The sequence below is a fragment of the Struthio camelus genome, chromosome 16 (genome assembly GCF_040807025.1).
Source record: "Struthio camelus isolate bStrCam1 chromosome 16, bStrCam1.hap1, whole genome shotgun sequence".
Classification (NCBI taxonomy): domain Eukaryota; kingdom Metazoa; phylum Chordata; class Aves; order Struthioniformes; family Struthionidae; genus Struthio; species Struthio camelus.
Window position 1 is genome coordinate 9,470,508 of NC_090957.1, and position 25,691 is coordinate 9,496,198.

Genomic DNA, 25,691 nt, shown 5'->3' on the forward strand with positions numbered 1-25,691 from the left:
ACCTGTAACTTGGACCAGTCTGATCCACAGCTGTAAGGAAGTTCTGGCAAAATCCCACCTTCACTTCTCTTCCTTGGATGATGAGAATGCCCATGTCCTTGAATCTAAGTTGAGCATCACGTCCTTCCACTATGCAGAAAGTGAATGAAAGCACAATCTCTTTTATACCGTCTTCACTACGTCCCCAGGAAAGGCAGTATGTGATGCTAGCAGACTGTTATGCAGTTCAGTTCTTGCTCTATTACCTAGAAGGGAACAAAAGAGGAACAAAGTAATTTACACAGCAGTTTATCAGACAAGTTTCAGCAGCTCCTAGGCACTCAGGCAAAATTTTGCTACTGAGCTGCGCTGATTAACTCTCCCATCCAGCTCCTAAAAGAAGGTTATGCAGTCCATCCCTGGAAGGAGTTCAAAGCACTCTGCAAACTGATGGGCCAAGTGGGCAGCAATAATTTCTTAATATGGAAACAGAAACCTCCCCCCTGCAACTTATCCGTCTGCTATAAACAAGATGCAGGATAGCAAGCATGAGTAGAAGGGAGAGGATCCTGCGCTCACTGCAAGGTGCATGGTGTTATGGCATTGCAGCTGTGCCCCTGTTGAGCGCGCTCAGGATTTGGAGAGACTTTGCTAGGCTATGGCAAATGCATGTAACAAGGAAGCAAAACACAAGGACTGCGTAATGCCCATTAAGATTACTATGACCAGCTTCCTGGTCCCCTCAGACTTGAGGAGAAGATATCTCTGCTTTTGGTGTCTGAATCCCATCCCCAGGGGACGGCAGGCAGATGTTGTGACCAAAGAGAAGGCAGATAATTGGAAAAGAAAGAAGCACCCCAGACACAACCCTAAACTCTTAGTGCCTCCCAGGCACAAGCACTGGCACACTACAGCTGCAGTGATAGTAGAACCGAGCAGAAATCACGGCAAATCTGCCCCTCCATGGCTTTTGTACAACCTATCCTTCCCAACTCTGTTTCAAGGCTGTCTACAGCTGATGTTAACCTACTTTTCACTGCAATGAGGCTGTAGAAGCCACCATACATTTGGACATTTATCTTTACAAGGTCTGGGGCAGCTTCAGTATGGAGCGTTAGCTTCGTCTCAGGTGGATTAGAGGAAACAGCTCCAGTGCATTTCCATCACACAGCTGTCACCGTACCATTGAATAAATATGAGCGGTTTGGAGTCTGTTGGTAAAGCAATTCAGAAAACGCTGCTCTAAATTTCTGCAGTAACACTAAAAAAATAGAGACATACATGGTTCTTTTTTCAGTGGCGCTCTTTGGGAGATTATTTGCCTTGGACAAACTTATGATGTTTTCAGGACCTTCTGAAGGAGTTCTATCCCTTTATCAGTTGCTTGGAAATGACAATTAGCATGCATCCCAAATATGCTGAAAGGGGAATAAAAGGTTTTCATCTGTTTTCTTGCCAGTAATATCAGCATAGACAGATATAAGCCCACAATGCTATCCAAAAGTTTCATATGGATGAAACACTGGTTTGCCAGCAGTTATAAAGTCATTATCTCCAATTCTAAGTTGTTGTTTAACCACAGAGAATGTTCCCATTCAGGTATTGTGACAGCCTGGAAGCTGAAAAGAAAAAAAAGGAAGAAGAATAAATATTTTGCAGATAGGAAATGACTGGTGACTTGTCACAGCACATTGATGATGCTTTGCTCCACACCAACTCCTGACATTCAAAGGGACAAGATGGGGCCTTGTGGGAAGCTCTGGGGAGGACCTGCATATTCTGGAAATTTTTCTCTCCTTTCTCTTCATCCTCTAAACATTATTTGGAGGAGTAACAGCAGAGCAAACATCCCTCAGCTAGACTAGATCCAGGGGTGTCCAGCAACTGTGATATACCCTATCAGCTGCATTGCACTCCCAGTGCAGGTGGCAGTGGAAACAGAGACAAGAGGTGTTTTGGACAAGTGAATCCTGCCACCTAGCATCTGAAAAGGGAAGATCTCTCTGAGTTTTAAACCTCTTCTGCCGATCTAGAGGTAGTAGATGAGACAGTGGGAAGAAACCAGAGGCAGTGGCTTGCTTCCTGGGTAAGAAGGGCCAAGCAGAGTTGATGGAAAGTAATTTCATGATTCATTTCTAAAATTTGACTTTCAGGCAGTCTTTCTACAGCTAAGCAGGAGCTGCAGGACCCCTCAGCTTTTTGGAAATAGGACTCCTTTCCTTTCAAATGAACATCTCAGAGGGTGACCTTCTCCCCAGGGAAACTGTCAATGGATTTCCCTCAGCAAGAGGCTGGGGCTGTGCTCCGCATGGGAGTCTCCAAGGCTCAGGGCATCCCCAGCTTCTCCCCTGCAGGAGCCCGCTCCCCTCATATTTGATCCTTGCACGCATAGGCTCTGCTCAGCTAGCAGAGTGCCAGTTCTTTTAACCAAGCAGGAGCTGAGGGTGGGCAAGCCCCACTCTGAGGCAAGTGTTAACCCTCAGTGCCAAGGGCCATCTGCCAGGCCATCTGCCGTCTTCTGTAGGAAATGATACTGGAGTTCTTTCATTCATCATCTTCATCTTAAGCAACACAGACTGAGAAATCCTGCAGAAGCTGAACAGACACAGATGACTGTAAAATAAAACAGTGGTTTTAGACTGAAAGTATGAATACTGTCCCCTGCATGTTATTTTCCTACATCTAATTTTGGGGAAGCCAATGACAGCGATCAGAGCATACAGGGAGAGTAATGGAGAGGATGAGAGTGCTCATGGAGGGGAAAGGAAGAGATCTGAGCATGCATAAAGGGGAACAGAGGAGTGCACGCAGTGGGGACTGGATAGCATCTGGTCATCTATGGAGTGAACAGAGGAGATAAGACCGTGTACAGAGAAGAATGGAGGGGAGTTGTATGTGCATGAAGGGGATCTGTGCTTGCCCCCAGCTTGGACAAGCATCTGAGTGTTCAGTCTTGCAAGTGAGTGCGAAGGGTTCAGTTTAATGACATGACGTGGTTATATTGAGGAAGATGGGTTTGAACTGGGATGGAAAAGAAGAGGAAAATTTAAACTAAGGAAAGCACCCAGAGCCCACGTGCAAACACCAGAGGCAACAACCAGGCAGGGGGTGATGTCTACGTCACGATATGTCCTGGATGCACACCCGAGATACCATTCAGAAAAACCAAGCCTGCCATCTGAGGCAGGTTCAGGACTGTCTGTTATCCCTCATACACACATATGCACATGCAAACACACACATACTCCTGGGGAACAGCTAGAGTAGGACTTTCTGAAAGTAGCCAGAATTCCAGCTGGCACCAGAACTCAGCAAGCACTGCATGCTCATCTATTGCAGAGCCCTTTCAGCGGCCCTGGCCGCTTGTTAAAGGTATTATTTTTGATTGACACTGGGACTCTCCATGCCAATTACTTGCAGGACAGTGTGACACCCAAAGGGTGGCGAAAAGGAGACCGGTAGTGCTCTCATGGCTGTGCAGTCAGCCCAGGGAACACAGGGACTTCTGACAGTGCTCCTTCCAGCTCTGCAATAGTTCAGGAGACTCCAGCAGACACACCACTTACCATCATCCTCTAGGACTAGGAGCAGGATGAGAAAACCAGCAATGACTTTACACAATCAACAGAAGAGTTTTCTAGCTGGTTTGCTTGAAGTCTTTTGTCTTCAGGACACCAAGGGCCGAATCCAAATCTCACAGAAATGAAATCAGAGTGAGCCCAGCCCAGGAAGCAGGACACTGAAAGGGGGACAGAAAGCCAGATTCACTGCCGCTTGTAAGGCTTACAGAGCCAGCCCTGTCGGAAGAGGATTCAGCCACTAAAAGAAAGCTGGTGTGCGGCCATCTGAGATGCTATCTATAGATGGAGGCTTTAAACTCCACTTGGAGCTTAACAAGCTCCTGGTCAGCTTGACTGCCCATCAGGAGTTTGTAGAACGGAAGGGGCACTCCAAAGTCTCTGCAAACTGCTTCTCTGACTTCAGTTGTCACAGGACATGTTCACAAGAACCACAGGATTAGAGTGGGAATTCTACCAGATTCATGGCAGCATTGGCAAACAGTAAGTCAGGTCATCCCTGGGGATTGCAGAAGAGGAGTACACAGGTATCTGTTTTCCTTGAAGAAGTCAATAAGCTGTCATCAGATCTGGCTGGCTGTTAGTGAAGCTTCCATGTTGGCACTACAACTCATGGCTATCCAAAGAGAGAGGATGAGAAAAAGAAGCAGCAATGTAATGGAATGTCAATGAACGAGGCTCTGATATTTGGCCACCTCGGGTAGTACCATCAGGATCATTACCTTTGTCTCCTTAAAGTTTGGGTTTCCTCAGCTTCTGCTCTCACTCACTCCCCAATTTAACCACTAGTCTGCCTAAAATAATGCTAACCTAAAACCAGTCCCTTGCTCCAACCTCTCCCACTTCTAGAGCTCGAGCTCAAGTTACCTGCTCTTCAAAATTGCATGCCTTGAAGTTCCCAAGTTCAGCTGGATCCCAAACTGCTAGCCAGCGATGGGTGTCGCCTTGCCCTGTCTCTTGGGAAGACGGTGATATCTTAGAACCTTTCAAAGCATGTAACTCTAGGGATGGACTGGAAACACACCTCGGGAGGAATCACTCTGCCTTACCTGCACTGGCAACAGGACATGGTTTTGGAGAGGATCAACACTCTCATGTTGTAAATAGGTATCTAAACTGTCTTCTGCCTATGGAGGGCAATGCAATTTCCTGGATGACTGGAATCACAGCAGCTCACTCAGGAGAAGGAGAGACAGGGCTGGCCATTCATTACAAATAATTTGGACAGGCTGCAAGGGGGAGGGAAGGATTCTGCATGGATGCAGCTGTTGGACAGAGCCATTTCTCTCTCCAGACACCACCATCTCCTTCCTGCTGCCTCTCTAGGACTGCCAGAGCACTGGTGCTCTGCAGCCCCACAGGGCAAAGAGAAGTGCGGCAGAGCAAAGAGATATGATGGAGGAAGAGAAGGAAGTCAAAGAAAATGAAGCTGTCACTGAGGTCCCTCTGCTTTGAGGAGCCCTGCCAAGGTGCCAGGCCTGTGGCTGTCAAGGAGTGGCTGAATCCAAGGAAACCTTTGAGGTTTCCATCAGGGCCTGCTCCCAGTCCATCTGCATCTTGCCTATCTCTGTGCATCCCTGTGCTCCCTCAGGGAAATATCCCCGCTACCCAAGCGTACATGTGGGCTGCACTCCCTGCACACAGCCCTGGAGAGTCAGGACCTCTCTGAGCACCGGCCACCCCTCTGCAGGAAGGCCTGAGGCTGCGCTCCCCATCCTTTGTGACACTGCTTGTTGCCCTATGCATGTGGACTCCTCTGTGCCAGATGCTGCAGAGAAACAAGTTATACTGTCACCTTGAACCCCAGGCCATCCCTTGAGCTCTTTGCACTTGGGCAGAGGCCCAGGGATGCATGCAGACTGTCTGTGCTCTGCAGCATCCTGTTGTGTTGCCCATGCTGGTAGCAGTCACCCAAGGAGTGGTGGTCCCATATCAAGCCCATCTGCTTCTTTCTGTACAGCAGAATGCCTCTTTTTTAAGAGCGAGGATGAAAAAGGCTGCTTTTGTTCCTGCCTATGTTACTTAGCCTGGCTCTTGTTTGTTTATTTGCTTGTTTGTTTTTTCCTTATGAGAAATATATCGGGCACAAAGGGATAGAGAGGCTATGTCAGGTGTTTGGGGAAAGAGTAGGGGAAACACAAGCATTTCTGCTTGGACAGAAGGAGGTGGTGGTGGCATTTTTTGAGTCCCAAACAGTGTGCTCCCGGAATGTCGATGAATGATTTGTATGTTTGAAAGAGTTTCTGCAGCAATAGCTGCTTCCTCAGCTCTCCTCACCAGGTATCAAGAGCAGTGGGGGGCTCTGGCTTTCACTCTGACCACTGTTGGCCCCTTTTTCAAGCTTACTTCTGCCCCTCCTTGGGTGAAGGCTTTCTACCATACATTGAACAACACTCTTTAGTACAGGTACGGGAACATAGAGTATAGGTCCCCAGTTAGGTGGAGTTGTGCTTGCAGGACCCCTGACTAAACTGAAAGAAAGAGCAAATGGGGAACAAGAGAGTATCTGTACGGGGGGCGGGGGGGGGGAACAGAAGGATAAAAGGCTTCTGCCACAAACTTTTACACCCTGAAAGGAAGTAAGAGCTGTACCATGGAGAGAGCAGCAGCAGCAGTGACACAGCTGCATCCAGCAGCTGCCTCTCTTAGCTGCAGCTGTGCAGCAAAGAGCTCTTCCTACTGCAGGAGCTGCCTGAAAAGCAGGGAATGAGAAGGGAGGGCAAGCCATTCTTCTGAGAGCTGTTATCAGATTAAATAAACCATGGGTTATATAAACCAAACGGTTCTGCTGTGGCTTCCTCCAGGGTTTACTTCCAAGAGCAAAACAAAGCCAGTGTGATGCTACCGTGTGTGATTCCCATTCTGCTCTTCCTGCAGCACAGCTCCCCAGGAAGGGATGGGAGGGCTGCAGGGTGCAGAGCAAAGTGGCAAATGTAGGCCCACTCCCTTCCATGGCAGCTCCTCAATGGGTAAATGAAGGCAAATTCTAGTTACTGTTCCTTCAGAAGGGCTCTCTGGAAACTGAGATCACTTACTCTTTGCAGCTCCAGCTGATGTCCCAAAAGGTGGCCCCAAACAGCTGGTAGAGCGAAAGAGGTGAAATACCAATTATTCCTCAGCAGCATGGACCTAGGAAAACAAAATGCATATTTTACTATACAAATAGTAACTGAAACAGGAACTCCAGATATTTTTCCTCTATCAACACAAGGGCTCAAATCTCTACTTTCTCCAAACAGAGGAAGGCATGCAGCTCTGCATACTAGATCTGTGTCCCTCAGCTCCAGCAGCCCCAAACCCAAGCCCCAGGAGAGTCTCCGCTTCCCCTCACTGACACCAGAGCTCAGGCTGCCTCCCCACAGCTAACCTGGTACTGTGCAGTTCACACACATACAGACAGGCCTGGCACTTCAGCCATGGCTAGGCTAGTTAAAAGCTCTCCCAGCCTCACTGAAAAGCGCTGAGCAGCAACAGCAAACCTTCAACCACCTCATTCTGGCTGTGGGGCAAGTATAAAGATCTGCTGCTCTTGCCAGCACCTTTAGCAAAGGGGTCTACCATCCTGCAGCCCTTGCACCCTGCCAAGGGAGGCAGCAGCACCCCTAGGTATTACTCTTAAGCAACAATTGGGAAACAAATACTTTAACTCAGTTTTAACTGTGTTCATGCACATTTCACCCTGTCAGTCTTTCCTGTCTGTACAGCATTACCTGGCTGTTTGTCTCCACAGCAGCGTGTCCTGCTCCTATTGCACAGCTCTGAAAATAGACTCCAAGAACCACCTCAATCGTGGGGTCCTTGCAGATGCTCCTGGAATTGCCATGTAGCTGAATGCCCAGGCTCCTGAATTCACCTCAAGGGCTTAGCTTTGGTCCCTTGCTGTTTTGGGGCACTTACCCAACATCTCTTCCTGTTCCCAGATCCTTCTGCATCAGCAAGGCTGTGTTTCTTGCCAGGTGCTTCTGACATGTCACTGCAATGATATGGCATTGCCTGTGCTGAAAAAAATCCCTCATGAGTAAATAAGAGCTGCTAGGCACTTCTCCAATGACAGCTGGGGCTGACTGCAGCCCAGGTTCCAGGGCAGGGCAGCGCGAGTCACCTCAGCTTTGAGGGCCTCCACCAGCCCTATCTTGGAGTGGGCCACAAGGGCTCTTTCCCCCCATTCATTTTTCGTGGCTCAATTCAGGACCTGGGCTGGATGATCCGCTAATGGCTGGCTCCCCTGCCAGAGCACCAAGGAGATAGCCTCAGTGGCTGATCGCAATCCCCAAAGCAGAGCTCCAGGGCCATGAGTGGTGGGAGCGTGGTCTTCATGTACTATATACAGAGAGCTGGGAGATTATTACCACTCAACAGCTAATACCTGGGGGTCAAACAGACCCCTGGGTAGGTGGAAGAGTGGGGGAAAGGCCCTGTATGTGTGAGGGGTTAAGCTCCCTGGTGCTCGCCTCAGAGCATGCAATGGTCTGAGTGGACCCTCAGGGAGCAGTGAGGGCTGGCTGATTTCTGAGGGATGGGAAGTGGGGAGACAAGGATGATAACAAGGCAGAGAAGGGCAGTGGCTTCTTCCAGCTCTTTCTCAGCTCTTTTTGCTGAGAATGGATGTAGTAATTTTTGCAGTAGTCAGATTGCAAGCTACCCAGCTGCGCCATATCAAAGCTGGTATTGAACAACAGCAGCCAAATGCCTAGGAAGAAAGTGGAGGAAGAGGTCACAGAGCTTGCAACGTCTTTTGACAAGGTCCTGACAACAGGCTCTGGAGTATTTATGAGAGGCAACTTGGGGGCAGTTTTCTTTCAGACACTGCTGAATGAAAGAGGCTGTTCTCAGTGGGGAAAACAGACATGAGTTTTTCAGCTGCCTTCTGGAGTGGCATCTAGCCTAATTTCAATGATATTGTTCTAGCTACCCTCTGAAGGGAAAGCGGCTCTCTCGATGTCTTCTTGCCAGTTTTTGCAGAGGACTCTCTGCTTTTGTGCTTTTGCGCCTGTGGAGCTGTATGATGGAGGGCTGGGATCACAGAATCACAGAATCACAGAATGGCCGAGGTTGGAAAGGACTTTTAGAGATCATCTAGACCAACCTGCCTGCTCAAGCAGTGCCTCCTAGAGCACGTTGCCCAAGATTGTGTCCAGGCGGCTTTTGAACATCTCCAAGCATGGAGACTCCACTACCTCTCTGGGCAACCTGTTCCTGTGCTCTGTCACCCTCACAGTAAAGAAGTTTTTCCTCATGTTCAGATGGAACTTCCTGTGTTTCAGCTTGTGCCCATTGCCTCTGTCCTTTCATCCAGGTCATTGATAATTAAGTTGAACAACACTGGACCCAGGACTGACCCCTGGGGGACACCGCTAGCTACAGGCCTCCAACTAGACTCTGTGCCACTGATCACAACCCTCTGAGCTCGGCCATTCAGCCAGTTCTCAATCCACCTCACTGTCCACTCATCCAACCCACACTTCCTGAGCTTCCCTAGGAGGATGTGATGGGAGACAGTGTCAGAAGCCTTGCTGAAGTCCAGGTAGACAGCATCCACTGCTCTGCCCTCATCTCCCCAGCCAGTCATTCCAGCAGAGAAGGCTATCAGACTGGTCAAGCATGATTTCCCTTTGTGAATCCATGCTGACTACTCCTGATCACCTTCTTGTCCTCCACATGCTTAGTGAGGACCTCCAGGAGGAGCTGTTCCATCAGCTTTCCCGGGATGGAGGGGAAGCTGACAGGCCTGGAGTTTCCTGGCTCCTCCTTCTTGCCCTTTTTGAAGACTGGGGTGACACTGGCTTTCTTCCAGTCCTCAGGCACCTCTCCTGTTCTCCAGGACCTGTCAAAGATGATGGAGAGTGGCCTAGCAATAACATCGGCCAACTCCCTCAGCACTCATGGGTGCATCCCATCGAGGCCCATGGATTTGTGGGTGTCAGGTTTGCCTAAATGATCTCTAACTCAATCCCCCTTGACTAAGGGAAAATCTTCTTTTCTCCAGACCTTTTCTCCCCCGGTCTCCAGGGTCAGGGACTCCTGAGGGCTGGCCTTAGCAGTGAAGACTGAAGCAAGGAAGGCATTCAGTATCTCTGCCTTCTCTGTATCCTTTGTCACCAGGGCCCCTGCCCCATTCAATCCCATTCAGTAGTGGGTCCATATTTTCCCTAGCACTTTGTTCTGCTTCATTCTAGGGGATTAGTAGGGAACCCTGGCTGAACACGAGCCAGGGTCCTTGAGCCATGGCATTAGGAACCATGAAGCTGGATTGTCTGTCCGGTGTGATGTATGGCATCTGAGCCTACCAATTTGCAACAGTATAAATGGGGATCTTGCTCCCTCATCAGCAGAACTGGACCTCTCTGGTGAGCCCTCAGGGGACTGCTAGTTTCTTACTTGAACCATTGGTCACCCTTCCCTGCTGCAAACTTGCTTTCAGTGGTGATCAGAGCCCCTGTATAGCCACTTCCTGCTTCCTGGGACTGGTGGGGACAGATACCTTTGGGCAGAGGGTCTGCCCCATGCCATGGCTCTCAGAAAGGAGTAGGAGCCCCTACAGAGTCCCCCAGAAAGTCTATAGAGTCTGGCCAAGCTATTTTTTCTCTCGGGGCTGCAGGCTCATGGGTCACTCTGTCCCTGCAGGGCCAGGCTGCTGGCCATCCCTCATCTCATCCCTGGTGGTCTAGTGGTCAGGATTCAGCACTTTCACTGCCATGGCCTGGGTTCAATTCCCAACCAGGGAAGGGACTTCTCAGCTTCACAGAAGATCCAAGCCTTTTTCTTCGTGGTGGGACTGCCTTGCCCCAGGGACAAGAGCTGCCCTATTGCAGCTCTTGGTCAGCTCAAGTGGCTGGCTCTAGGAGGGGGAAGTGACCCCAGGACTGGATGAGTTGTGTGGCAAAGAGCAACCCATGTGTATTTGTGTGTGTGTTTGCGTGGCAGAGCGGCAGCCCCCTGGGTGCCGTCAAGCTGGACCTCCCCTGGAGAAAACTGCTACAGGTGCAGGGCACAAGATGAGGACAAGCATGGATAAGGATGTCTTAGGACAAGTTTGTGCCAGGCTGCAAACATTTGAGCATCGTATCATACTGCCTGCCTGCCTCAGACCTCCTAAAGGGAAGAGCTCAGCTAGAGGTTGGGCCTAGGGGCAGGAGCAGACTGCTGAATTGCTTTGTGCACACCACCACTGAGTCATTCTTATGAACAGTAATGAGTGGGTGTTCGTCCTCCCAATGGGAGGGCAGGGGCTGCCAGTAAAAGCTCCCGCTGTGAGCAGGATTTGAACCTGCGCAGGGATACCCCACTGGATTTCAAGTCCAACGCCTTCACCGCTCGGCCATCACAGCAGCTTGCATTGGCAGCCTCTTCAGGAGACCATGACAGGGATGGCAAGGGAGGCTGTCTGCCCCTCACCAAGGCCACAATAGGACCTAATCCAACCCTGAACATGGCCTGCACCTGCCATGCTGACCCCATCACACACCCTGCACTGATACAGCTATTATTGCTGTTATCTCTACTGCACCGAGCAAAGGCTGGCACTTAGACTAGATATCGAAATCAGCTGTTCCAGAAAAGGAAACTGGGCACCATTTACAACACCAGTGATGGTGAAAGTCTAGAGGTGCTCTGCTGGACCGCATACTTACAAATAAGGAAGAACTGGTTGGAGATGTGAAGGTTCAGGATCATGCAAGGAGAGGAAAAAAGCGAAAAGCAGGATCACACCCCTGGACTTCAGGAGAGCGGACATTGGCCTGTTCAGGAACCTGCTTGGAAGAATCCTATGGGATATGGCCCTGGAGGAAAAAGAGGTGCTAGACAGCTGGCTGCTATTCAAGGACCACTTCCTCCAAGCGCAAGCATGGTCCATCCCAACAAGCAGGAAATGAAGCAAAGGCAGCAGGAGGCCCACATAGACAAACAAGGAGTTCTCTAAACTCAAACATAAAAAGGAAGTATACAAGACATGGAAGCAGGGACAGGTGACCCAGGAGGCTTATTGGGACACTGTCTGAACACACAAGGATGGGGTTAGGAGAGCTAAAGCTCACCTAGAGCTGAAATTGACAAGGGACATTAAAGGCAAGAAGAAAGACTTCTACAAATATATCAGCAGCAAAAGGAAGGCTATGTGGGCCTGATTCTAGATGAAGCAGGGGTCCTTGTGACAAAGAACACCGAAAAGGCAGGGGTACTGAATGTCTTATTTGCCTCAGTCTTTACTGGTAAGTCCGGCCCTTAGGAGTCCCAAGCTCCTGAAACTAGCAGGGAAGTCTGGAGCAATGAAGACTTACCCTTGGTACAGGAGGATCAGGATAGGGAACACTTAAACAAACTGGACGTACAGAAGTCCCTAGGCCCTGATGGGATGCATCTGCAAGTGCAGAGGGAGCTGGTGATGTCATTGTGAAGACACTCTCAATTATGTTTGAAAAGTCAGGGTGACTGGGAGAGGTTACTCAGGTCTGGAAAAAAGCAAATGTCACTTCTATCTTCAAAAAGGGAAAGAAGAAGGATCTGGAAAACTAGAGGCCAGTCAGCTGCACATTGATCCCCGGGAAGGTGATGGAGCAATTAATCCTGGCTACCATTTCCAGGAATGTGAAGGACAGGAAGGTTATTGGGAGTAGTCAGCATGTATTTATGAAGGAGAAATCATGCTTAACCAACCTGCTAGCCTTCTGCAATGAGATTAGTGGCTTGGTGGGTGAAGAGCAAGGGATTTCTCTGCCAGTGCCCTAGCCACACAAATGCCCTGTCCCTGAATGGGCTTGAAACACAGACTTTATGAACAGCTGACTTACTTCTCCCCTCCTTCAGCAGATCTTCCTGCTGATGAGTCCCAACATCTCTGGTGAAAGCCCCAGGAAAAACAAATTCCTGCTCTGAAACTTCTGCAGGGGACAGAGTGCATCTCTCACCCAAGAAGATGATGGCTAAAAGCCACCTGCTTCTCTTTTGCTGTTCGTGACTGTTCTTGCAGAACTTCAGGTTCCTAATCCTCCTGGAAGCCTTCCCTTCCACCCTCCTGTCTGGAGATAAGCACACAAAAGTCCCTGCATCTGCACATCAGATCCAGAAAAGGCTTCATCTTCTGCACATGGAGGCTTTTTCTTCCAGTAGCTGCATGCTTCTGCTGGGCTGCAGAAGATGGATGTTGCTGGGGTATCCCCAAGCCCCTGCACATGCTGTCCTGCAGAGAACATACTTTCCCCATATTTGCAGCTCTGCATGGACTGCCAGCTCCCGGGAGCCAGGATTCGCTCTGAGACTAAAGAGAGGCTTGGAAGGAGCTGACTGGTGCCTGTGATGCTGTCACTCAGGGCAGTCCGTCATGTGTGCCCAACTGCTCTTCCCCTCTGCGATGAAATCCTTCCTGCATGCTGCTAGCAGTGCCTCTAAGTGCAGGCAGAGGGCTCCTTTAGAGGCCGTTGTGAAAAAATCTCCTCTGCTCAGTCCATCCTGCACTACATCTCCTAATTCCCTGACCAGAGCAAGAGAGATGTGTCCATTCCACTTCACTCCAGCCATTCCCTCTCCTTTCCTCTCAGCCTAGTGACAAGTGTCAGGTACAGTCAGGTCTCAGGCGGCAGGGAGTGCCTGATGGCTCTCTCCTGGGCCTGGGAGGACAGTGGCTTCTCTGAGATGTGACCTCTGGGCGAGGACTGAGTTGCCATGGAAGGAGCTGTGGCAGGAGATGAGCAAACCCACAGCATCATGGAGGACAAACAGGAGATCGACAGGGTCTTCACAGAGACACTTTAGAGGGGAGAGCCTGAGCTGCACAGTGCAAGGAAGGAAGGACAGCTAAAACTGCACTCAGAGTGGTGCATGGATACTCCCAAAGTGGGGGAGGTGAGCAGGCAGTGACTTCTGGCAACTGGAGGGCAACAGATCCTCCTCCATCTGCAGATCTGCCACATCAGAACAGATATAGTGCCCTAGGCAATGGATGAATGCAGGTTCTTTAGGAAAGACAAGTGAGGAAGGCAAGGAGCTGTTTACGTAAAAGAGTGGCTTGAGTAAGCAGGCCATTGCTTTGGGAAAGGTGATGAGCTGGCTAAGAGCTTATGGGTACAGATCAGAAGGGACAGTAAAAACAGTGACATGATGGTAGGCATCTGCCACAGAGTGCTTGATCAAAAAGCAGAAGAGATGAAACTTTTTTCAGACAGCTGGGAGAAGCATCATGATCACAAGCCCTGCTACTCATGTGGGATTAAAACCACCTCAATATCTTCTAGAAGGAAAGCATGTGGAGAAAAAGTGATCCAAGAGATTTCTAGAAAGCATCGACAAAAAAATACAGGTGATCAGGACGCTGACTAACCGAGGCACTCTGCTGGACCTATTACTCGTGAACAAGGAAGAACCGGTCAAAGACAAAGGTCAAGGGCAACCTTGGCTGCAGCAAGCACAAGACTGTGGAGTTTGAAATTCTGAGAGAAATAAGGAAGACAAATAGCAGAATCACATCCCTGGACTTCAGGAGAGCAGATAGCTTGATCAACTTTCTCCTTGGCAGGATCCAATGGGAGGCTGCCCAGGAGGCCAAAGGGTCCCAGGAAACCTAGCTCTTGTTCAAGGACTACCTTCTCAGATCACAGGACCAGTCCGGTGTGATGTGCAAGAAGTGAAGTAGGCATGGTCAGGTAGGCCAGTATGGATGATCAGGGAACTCCTGAATGAGTTCAAGCACAAAAAAGAAGTACACAGAAGGTGGAAGTGGAGATGGGTTCCCAGGGTGAACATAGAGAAATTGAGTGTGCAGGGAGGGATTTAAGAATGCCAAAACTTGATTGGAGCTGTGTAAGTGGTGTTCAGGGCAACAAGGTGATCTTCTTTATGTTCTTTAGCAGCCAAAGGAAGGCTAAGGAAACTCTGGAACCACTGCTCAGTGTGGCAGGGGATTTGGTGACCAAGGACATGGAGAAAGCTAATGCCCTCAATGTCTTTTTTGCCTCAGTCTGTGTTGACAATGTCCGCTCTCAGACATCCCAGGTGCCTAAGCTTAGTGACAGAATCTGGGGGACTGAACCATTACCCATGGGAGAGGGAGATACAGTTAGGGACACTTAAACAAATTAGATATACAGAAGTCAAAAAGGACAGTCTCCTTCGCTGGAGATATCCAAAACCCGTCTGGACATGATCCTGGGAAATATGCTCTAGGTGACCCTGCTTGAGCAGGGGGGTTGGACTAGATGATCTCCAGAGGTCTCTTCCAACCTCAACCATTCTGTGATTCTGTGTGATTCTGTGACAATATGGGATGCATCTAAGGTTGCTGAAGGGGCTGGTTTGTGACATTGTGTGACTGCTATCATTTTTGAAAGGTTATGGCAACTGAGGGAGGTGCCTTTTTTCAGTCACCAGGAAAATGTCATACCCACCTTTGAGAAGGTTCCCAGGAACTACAGGCTGGTCAGCCCAGCCTTGACCCCCCAGAAGATTATGGAGCAAATCCATCAGGAGGATGGATGACCAGGAATATGAAGGACAAAAAGGTGTAGAAACAGCCAGGATGGATTTACCAAGGGCAGATCTTGTCTAACCAACCTGATCGCTGAATATGATGAAATGAAAGGCTCCATGGATGAGGGGAGAGTGGTGGATGCTTTTGACTAGACTGACAGATTCAAAAAGTAGTGGTGACCAGTTTGAAGTCCACACAATAAATGCAGTCAGACTCTGGGACAATTCTAGAGAAACTGTGAAATCTCCATCCTAGAGCATGTTCAATATTCAGCTGGAAAAGACCTCAAGGAACATGCCTCAACTTTGGAACAAGCACTGCTTTGAGCTGCGGGTTGAGCACGAGACCTCCATAGATCTTTTCCAACTTAATCTATTCTTTAAGAAGTCTAGGATTCTGATGACTGAGTCCAAACAAAGCTTTGATAGCATTAGGAGACTGGTCTCCAATTTCAGGGATCTAGGGTTAAATTACTCTCTTCTCTCTAAATAACCATGAGCTTCTGGGCTCTCATTTGGCTATATTACAGAGGACTAATCCTTCATGTCTCAGTAGTAGAGCAGTCTGCCTGTGAAAACACAGGGCTTCAGGTGGGCAGGATGAACAAGCCCATGCAGGGCTCCCTGCAACGGCAGCTCACCAGCTCCTGGCTGAGCTCACTAGGGTTTCTCCCCACTGCCCAGCACTGTGCTGTATAGGCAGAGACAAGGGAGTCAGGGGAGCAGAGGCAGCCCATGGCCATTAGCTCACATGTTTTTAATCTCAGAGAGATAGAAGCTTGCACCATAAGACCTATATGGTACGTTACATCATCGATTCCCCTTGTTTTTCCTGGAGGTCTCCACAGAAACCTATAAGTAGCAGCTTTCTTAGCTCTCGAACAGCTCTGTATTCTTGGCTCACAGTCTGAGGATCACACCATGTGGCCATGCAATCAGATGCATCTGCACCTTAGAAACCAGGTGCTCAAACCAGCTCTATTACTGGACACATGAGATAATGTCTGGCCAGCAAGTAGCTGATAGAACAAGGCTGGCACAAGTGATAGAGCTAAAGAGAGGGACAAGTCAGGAAAACACTCTCTTTGGACAATTATGGAGTTGGGAAAAAAGCTAAGCTTAAATTCTTCCCTTTCAGTTTTTCAAGTTTCCTTCTCCTCTTCTTGGCTCCATGTTCACGTTTAGAGCTGGGAGATGCATCCCCTGGATCTCCTGAAGTGCCAGCTTAGGGTTCAGGTTTGGGTATGGTTCACAGAGTGGAGAGCCTTCAGAGCTGGAAAGCTGCTAGAGTCCTGCTCAGCACACTTCTTAAGGATGAGTCCTATGGTCTGGAGCGAGCTGTTTCTCATTACTCATTTTACAGATGAAGTACTCCCAATTTGGTATCTGAAGATCTCCATTGATACAAGGTTTTGTTTCGTGGTAAGGATTCAAACACCCTTCGGAGCTAGAATCCCAGACGGCAAATAGAGGAGCATGGGGGCACTAGGGCACATGAATCTGCAGGTTACTGGAGCCCAAATGGAAAGGCCTGGTGGGGTTTACAGTGCATATGAAAAGAACCATTAGGCTCCAGACCCAAATAGAGGGACCTGGAGAAGACCAGAGAGGGAACAGAGGGGTCTGGAGAGCACCAGTATCCAAACAGAGGAGCCTGGAGGGGACAGGAGCTTGAGTGAGTGGTCTGGAGGGGAACAGAGGGCAAGAGGTTTGTCTGGAGGGCTCCAGAGCCTGACAAAAGGGTCTAGGAGCAACCAGATTCCCATCTGTTTTTTTCAAGACTGACTGGACTCAGGCTGTTGTTGCACTAGTCATAATTCCTGTAAATGTTCTTAAAGACCTTTTTTATTGACCTTTTTTCTTGTCTAATCTTGCATCACTGGCAATTAATCTTGTAATATTTACAGAAAAGGAATCTTGCCTAATAGAAAGAACAGGATGTGTTTATAGAACAAATGGAGTTCAATAGAACAAGTGACAGCTCTTCTTATGTAATGATAAATATCATTTCTCAATATCATGCAATATAGAAAACCGCATGAAAAGCTATACTCATGAGATAGACTTTTTCTTCAGAGAAGTAGTTCAAACTATGCTTCCACTTACAAGTTTTCACCCTCTTTTATTCCAAGCTTCAAAACAGTGACTACTTTTCTCATGTGCTGACTATGCTGGACTCAGCATGCTGTGGTCACTGTTGCATCACATTACCTGACACAATTTGAACACAACTTGTCCTGATGGTAATGTCCTGATGGACATGTTTAAGTATCTCACTGGTTTTAATATGGCTTATTGAGTTCCAGAGAAGACCTACTACTTGTGCACTGTGAATACTGATGAATCCCTACAAGTTTGGGTCTGGGGTTCACACAAGATATGCCTTCACATGGTTAAGCACTGAATCAAACTCAGAAATTTGTGCTAAATTTCTTCACCTACTTGTGCATTAAGCCTCTGTAGAAATCAAGCCAGGGCATCAAGTCCAGGGAAAAGAGTCCACTGCAGCAAATGACTCCCCAGTCCCCCAACTGGTGTGGCACATCTGAAAACAAGAGTGAGTATCTAAAGCTTCTTGTGCTCCTTTGTTTATATGACTAGCTGGAGCTTTTGAAGCCATGTATTCTCCTTGTGGCTTTCTAGGGGCCTGACAACTGCTCCTTTTTAGTTTACAGCTGTCCCAGATACTGGAACAAGACAGGAAATTGTCTGCAGAGTAAGAAGATAATGTAAACTGGAGAAATCCTTCTCCTATTTGGGTATAAGTGACAGCAGAGGTCTCTTGCTAGACTTGTCAACCTACTACTTTCCAGACTGAGCATAGGGTCACAGTACAAAAGAAAGGTAGAAGGGGATGGAAGGACCTTTTTACTAAAAAATGGAACAGAAAGAAGTTTCATTCATGAGGAGGAGATGAAGATTTTGTTGTCCCAGTGGGTGTGGTGTGCCCTACCATTGTACTAGAAAGGTACAGATGGCCTTCCACGGTTTTTATGTCCTGGGAATTGGGTCCCCTGCTCAGAGCAGAGGTAGGCCTGAATGCTGTACCCGACTCAGTCGCATCACGGCCCCTGCAACCTCTGGGACTGTGGAGAGGGCTGCAGGTGGCAATGGAAGGAAGAATGCTTAGGCTGCCCTGTGGACCTGCCCCTTGTACTCAGCCATCTGATATGGCCATGAGTAATAGCCCTACAGGTGAGTTCTGTAGAAATAGCCACAATGCAGTCTGTTAGTTACTGATGGTATTGCCTGTCTGCTGGTAGGAATGAGGGACTCACCTCTTTCTGCTATGTAGCAGGCATAGGCATTGGGCACTCACCCAGGGTACCTCACCATAGTTATGAAATAGGTTCTGTAGGTGACAGAGGCCATGCAATGAGAAGGCTTCATAGCCCTGGGCACTGTGAGTGGTAAGCCTTCTGAGATGGTCTTCACGAAGGGATAAGGATCTCCTCTGTGGGCCTCACATAGCTGGAGAAGTCCTTCAAAAAAGCACCTCAGTGGTGCTGGAAGGACCTGTGGTGCTGTCTCTTGAGCATCCTTTGCTGTTGCTATCAATCCCACATCAACACTTTGACAGCTCCTGCTGATGGAAGAGTCAGAAGTGGCCAGACCCCAAGGGAGTTGTGCCTTGGACATGAGGCCCTCAGGCACATATGTATACTACAAGATGGTCACCAGCTCCTGCCAGGGAGCACAGGAGGTGTTCTCTTGGCATTTCTCATCAGTTATCATCTCAGAGTGGAGGGTGAGATTCTCCGGGTGTGTGCATTTCCCTCCTCCAGAGCTGCTGGCTGACAGGTGTAGATCAGTCCAAACTATCGACAAAAGGGAAGCGTTCCGGGTGGGAGAACTACAACTCCCTACTGTGATGAAGAGAAGTAAAGGAAAAAATAATTGCTCAGCCCACTGCCTCTTGGCTTTTAATTCACCAGATTTCCACTCTCATTGTTGCTCTGGCGTTATTTCCTTGCATGTGCTCCATGCAAGTGTATCGAGTAGCAAGCCTGTATCCACACCCTGGACGTAGCCTTTTGTCCATAAGAGAGCTATGTCAGGAAACTGGACCATAGGCTGTGCAGAATTGCCAGCTTTCCCCTCTGCATTGTCTTCTAAAATTCCCCTGTTGTCCAGAGGCCATATTTCAGTATGACAATGATGCCCTGGCTTTGACTGGATGGCCTTTTCCATATAGTTAAAGCTTCTTTTTAATGCTGCAGGCTTGCATGTATAAAGCTGGACAAACTGTTTTTGATTAAATGGTACCTCTGAACTGCTGGGAACTTTTCCTCCTTTACTTGCCTCACAATTTCGGTACTGGTAGCCCATCACTTCTCACTTTTTTCTGTTTTATTTTGCTCACTCCATGACTTTACAAACTCTGCATAGTATGACCATCTGTTGGACCAGAATATGTGCTGGACACAGTTTTCCAAAGTGTTGGTCACTGTTCTGTGCCACCGTGCCCCGGGCAAGGTCACTAACAGGTAAATAAAATCATAGTTTAAAATATAGGAAGAATATGTCCTTGGCAGGTGAAGAAGGAGCTTTATGGGTTTGAAACTGTACCCACATAAGCCCTTATGCCTTTTTATCTTGAGAAGTGGTGGCTCAAGCTTCGGTCTTACTGGCGTAGATGTGTCCATGCCATGGAAATGGAGGCTGAAAGAGCTTGCAGGAAAATTAGAGGTGTGTCAAACAGAAAAGAGGAGGATGTTGCTTTTTTCCATTAGAATGGGACATAAGGAATGTAATAATGAGCTTTTTCTTTGTTGTACTGCTTAAGTTTAGTGATGTTTCTGCTACAGCTAATGCTTAGCATTCAGCAACCACATAGCTACAGGTTGCCAGATGCACAGTAGGATTTCCAAGTGAAGATCCACAACCTAAGATATTTCCATTCACCTGAACAGTAATACCAAGAAGCCTGAAAGAAAGGAAATTGGCAGCTCCCAACCACTTAGAACAGAGAAGAGATACAATAGAAGAACCTGCTGCTTGATAGACTGTCTGCATAATTGGCTGCTGAAATCTCTCACATGCTCTACTGAAACGAACAGCAGCCTTGATGGACAACTATCCTGGTTTCTCATGAAACGTGAAAGGTTGCACCAAAGCACCAGATCTCCTATCTGGGGGTGGCATAGTACAGCTTCTGTGTGGACAGCTGAATGCCCTGGGTAGCTCAGATGTGCCTAGGCTTGGAGTAATGGGAAGGGCACATCTAATGTCACACCTGCAATGCAAATGGGCAGTGACTCTGATCTTGGGAGCAGGCAATCAGGCTACCTGCAAATGACAGTGCGTGTCTTTGAACACAAACACTGTTTCTGTCTTTGCAGTTTAAGAGTATCAATAACAACCAGGGAGTCTCAGAGTGTCCCTGAGGCACCAGTGCAATTGCATTAATACATATCAAAAATACAAAAGACATCTAGCAAGGCTACCTTTCAGATACCTGGAATTGCAAGTATTATTCTCCTAATGAGTGAAATTCCAAACCTAACAGTGCTAACAGATATATTTAGGCATCTCATTCCTATTTAAAGACTCACCTCCCTTCATTTCAGCAAGAAGTTAGATATCTAACACCTTTGTGGACTTCTGCTTGTGTATGTTTTGTATGCAGAATGCTAGGTGGACAAGGCAGAGCTTCAGCCAGCGTGATTAGAGTCACTGTGATACTAGTGGCCAATTTTTGATTTTGATTTTGAATTTCCTTTTAAAGGGGAAAAATTTACATTGTATTTTCAGCTCCTGAAAACTTAACTTTCACTAACTTTTTTTTCAAATTTAACATGATAGATATAAATTTGCAGTTTTCTTCCTCATATTTTCTTTTTATTTATTTTGGATTAATTAAAAAAACTATGCAAATATTTAAACAGTAGGAAGGACTGACTACTTAATCTTTGGGGATTTGCATGGCTGACTATCAACAAGAATCTCCTTTTGAATGTCAGTCACTTCTGATCTGCTCACAACAACTTGTATTCAGTTGTGTGGAATGATCATAAAAACCAGTGCTGCAGTAGGGGAGGATTTCTTCTGAAAACAACTCATTTCTGGTCCAGTAAAACAGCATTATTTCTTGGTACATTAGTTTTATGGTAGTTCAGAATTAAAATTGCACTTTAAAAAAATCTGAGTGTCAATTAGTGATGCATTATGCAGTTGGAATCTTTTGCAATTCTGGCATTAAAGTATTGATGTGTCTTTGAATATTTTGAGATTGTTAAATGCACTGGATATCTGTGCAATCAGCACAGGGCAGGGCGTGGGGGACTGTGGTGGCCTTGGAGTGCTAGTGGATTAGGTACAACATTTAGCACACACAGCACCAAGGCACACTGGCCACTGTTCTGTTTTTTAACAGCAGCATCTGGGCACCACCTGTGGGTTTTTGACCGTTGCCACTTCTCACTTCCTTCTAGCACAACTTGCCATGACGTCCATCACACACAGCTCCCACCTCTGCATGAGGAAGTTCAGCGCCCCTACACCTGCCCCCATGCCTCTCCAGCCAGCCTGGTACAAATACCAGCTACTGCAGATACATGTAGCACAGACAGGCATGCACAAAGTGAGGAGCCAATGACCCCCGGTGACAGCCTCTCCCTTGGACCAACATGCATGTGACCTAGCCCTAGTACGGCTCCTTCAACCCTCACCCCCCACCCCAAATGATGTAACTGCAAATCCCAGGTATACAACTCCTGCACTGAACAGCTGAGGGTCTCCATATGTATGCACTGTGTGTTCCCCAGGCGAACGTGTTGTCCCCAGGGTGGGAGGACGTGCCACCACACAGCTGCTAGCCTCGAGTTCAAGGAACACTTACCTCCCCAGTTTCTATTCATAAACATGCAATTTACCCTTGGCCATGGACATTCTGTTTCTGTGCACACCTTACATACACCACACAGTGTAATTAGGAGCACCCTTATCACCTCCCCTCTTCTCATTTGTGTAACTCCAATGGGCAGACAAAGAAGCCGTATCCCCTGTGTAAGGGACCTTGCTGCCACCACCTGCCACAAAGCCTTGCTGCCCTCACACATCATTCAATAAATGCATCAAGGGAAATGAATAAAACACAGGTCCACAATGCGCTGGCTAGGGATAGCTATCAGCCTGTAACATCTGAAGGACAAAATACTGCCTTCCATCAGTCTTCACTTTAAAGGTCAATACAAGTTGGGTGTTTTTCATAATACTGACAAAAACAAGATTCCAGCTTTCAATTTACATAAGTTAGATGTTTTCAGAGATATTGGTCCTGATGTTAAAAGATTTGACAAAACTCTCCTGAAGCCTTTGAGGAAATCTTCATGCTTGTGACGTTTTTCTCTAAGAACGGGTAGAGGAAAGTGAAGGACAAAGAATAGGACAAGTCCAGTTCTGACCTTTAGAAAAAGGAACCAGGAAATTAATTCAATTCTTGGAAAAACTTCTACAAATGCTGACAAAGTGTTTGCTTATTTTTTAACGACTAAGGTAATGAGTCAGTGTCAACATGGGCTTCTCCAGTAATCAAGCCAAATCAATCAGGGCAGCAAATCCAGTGGAGAAAGAAGAAAAGGCATCACGGATCCAGTGAAGCTTTTGGCATAGCTTCAAATTATATTCTTGTAAGCAAACTATGAAAGCCTAGTCTAGAAGAAAACAATACAGAGTGGATGCCAAACTAACTAAATAACCTGTTAGACAAGAATTATCCATGGGTCACTCTTGAATGCTGAAGAGCCAGGAGTCACTGTTCAGGATCCACCATTATCTGGTGGTTTTATTAATAACTTGCTTGATGGAATAGAGAATAGCTATGGTCATAGATGGTACTAACTGGGAGCTGGTACAAGAGCACTCTACAAGTGCATAGGGATTTTAGGCAGGAAGAACCAGATCTACAGATATCAGGCAACTGGATCATTAGCCTTTCTGTGAAAGAAAATCTAGGGCTTACATGGATTACAAGATGGCATCAGTCAAACACTCCCATACTGTCGTGAGAAAGGCAAATGTCATCCTGGGACACATCTACAAAGGTAAAGTAAACCACACACCACAATTGGGTCTAGGGCTATTGTGGATTGGTAAAGCTTTTAATAAAAATGACTGCGCTGGATCAGATAAAATGTCTATCTAGCCTGTCTCTGCCAATAGCCACTAGCACACACCTGGTGAAGAGAATTCAGCTGAGCAAACATGCAGTGCTATTTCTCCTCCGCTTTCTGTCTTTGTGCAATTCATAGTCCTGGATTCCTGAACCATACTGGGAGCTTTGTGTTTAGCACATTTTCGAATGTTATTTCTTCCATGAATTTGTCTGCTTGGGCTCTGGACTCGTTCTGTGCCTAAGGTTTCACAGCTGTGTGCTATGTGAAGAAATCTCTCCTTTTGTCTATTTCTGACCTGCAAGTGACAGTTTCATTAATGTCTTTTTGTTGTAAGACATTTTGGGGCCCTTGAGCATGGCCTATGTCCTGCTGATGAGAAGTATTTACTGCGTCATAACATGCTCACACTCACCCTTCTCACCTTCCTGATCTTGAGCTGAAAATATCAAGACATGAAAGATGAATATTTATTATAGCAATCTCTTCTGAAGACTGTTGATCCTTGTCATTCAATATTTTTGTCTTATTTCTGATTAATATTCCTCTGGATTTAATTTACACCAGTTGCCACTCATTCCACCTTTCTAAGTAGGATCGAGAGTCAATCCACAGAGTGGCAGAAATACTGATTTCAAATTCCCCAATAGCTTTGATAGGATGGATGTGCCTGCTTCTGAGGACTGAAGAAGACAAGACCATGTGTAGGCATCTGGCTTAGAGCTGGAGGGAGGGGAAGGGTAGATATGTGCATTTCATTTTTGCACCAAGATTCATGCAAAGGGCTTCCTTGCTGTTAAGCGATATTAAGGAACATGCATACTGTAACTAAGTTAGTAATTAACCTCCCTTTTGATGAATTAAACAGATGGGCTTCTCTAAGTATGAGTCTGGGCTCAAAGGTTTGGCAACTTAAACGCAATCTAAAGCAGAAAACTCTCCTTTTGTGAATGCAGTTATATCAGGCACAAATGCTTATACCAATAGCCTTTTCAGGGTCAGGAAGTGACTAAAAAGGCACCTTTTGACTCAAAAATAAGAGCTATTACCCTTACAACCATGTCGACAAATATCACAACTGTAACTAATTTATTGCAGTGACTTGCTAGGTGAAGAGGACTCCTTCCCAAGAATCTGGTGGAAATGACTACTGGAGCAGATGCAATGCAAACAAAAGGCATGGCTTCTACTTTTGCTGTGTTGTAAGCTGGCCCTGACCAGACAGGTGTTATTAAATTGTCAGTTTACCTATCAATTTTGGCTACGGGTCATCTTCTGAAATTTACTGAATGCAATGAGGTTTACCAAAGATCAACGTGATCAGCCTCTGCATCTCTTCAGCCATCATCCATGGATTACTCCAGAACATGTTGTCTGGGATCAATTTGCTTCTTAAAGTGTTTATAGACATTATTTTTCAAGTTTTCTTAACAAAGGACAAGAAACTTCGCCCTCATAAGGTAAAAGTACCTTCCCCCTCAAACTGTAGGTCAAACACAGAACAAAAATGCTGAATACTTTTGTATTGTCTGTATCAGAACAGAGCAATAAAGTGAAAGATAAATATCAGTGTTAATAAACGTAAAAGACTGTATACAGGGAAATCCTGACTTTACATATCAGGCTCTGAAGCAACTACTGACACTTCAGAGCAAGATTTTGGACCGTTGGTATCTAGTTCTGTGAAAACACTAGCGCCTTGCTTAGCAGCAATCAAAAACAATTTGAATGTTATGAAAAGTCAGGAGAGATAACAGGGAACATCATCATGCCTTTATACACATTGATGTCTTGTGGTTCTGGTACCACATGCTAGAAAGGAAATAGAGGACACAGGAAGGGTTCAGAGAAAGATGACCCAAGATCTGGAAGGACCACTCAAGACTTTTCCAGTGCAAAGGAAGAGCAGGAGCTGGGGATAAAGTCAATAATATTAGGACTGGCATGGAGATTGATGTGACTCTGCTCATCCTCATGCAGTCTGGGCATGATCTGCAGGTGAGCGCCTGGCTTCAGCTCCTCACCTGGGGCAGATACTCCAACCAGAAAGAGCCTTGCCTCTTCTTTCTCCTCTCTTCCGTGGGAAATACAGCACCCAAGACTGCCCTGAGAGGATGCCCTGGGGGAAAGAGTGGTGGGTGCTTTGGGATTGCATGGAGGACTCATGAATTAAATGTAGCCCCAGTGACATACTCTTCCTAGCTGTCTACGGAGAAACAGGCTGGACCTTCTCCTCCTTTGTCCATAGTTTCTACTGTGTCATAGGTTCTCAGATGTCTAAGAAGGGCTGAAGCTCAGTATAGTTCAGATAAAAAGTTGACAAGGAGGTACTCAAAACCATCACAAGGCAGGATCCATTATCCCTGGCCTTAGACATATTTTGTTTTCTCAGAAATTGCTTCTATTTGCTTCTCTAATGCCACAAGGTTGTGTATGATGTTACTAGTTCATTTATTAATGTTTCTGTTTATCCTTCCAAGCCCTAATGGAATTTTCTTTGACCCCCAAGAAACTCTTGACCATGGGTAATAGTACATTTTATTTGGACTTCCACGTATCT

General features: G+C 47.0%; 2 non-coding genes across 2 annotated transcripts; one reads left to right on the forward strand and one right to left on the reverse strand.

Moving 5' to 3' along the window:
• Positions 1 to 10,210: 10,210 nt before the first annotated feature.
• TRNAE-UUC (transfer RNA glutamic acid (anticodon UUC)) lies at positions 10,211 to 10,282 on the forward strand. The gene has a single exon. It is a non-coding gene; the product is annotated as a tRNA-Glu (tRNA).
• A 521-nt stretch (positions 10,283 to 10,803) lies between these two features.
• On the reverse strand, positions 10,804 to 10,885 carry TRNAS-UGA (transfer RNA serine (anticodon UGA)). Its single transcript has one exon. It is a non-coding gene; the product is annotated as a tRNA-Ser (tRNA).
• Between the last annotated feature and the right edge of the window lie 14,806 nt (positions 10,886 to 25,691).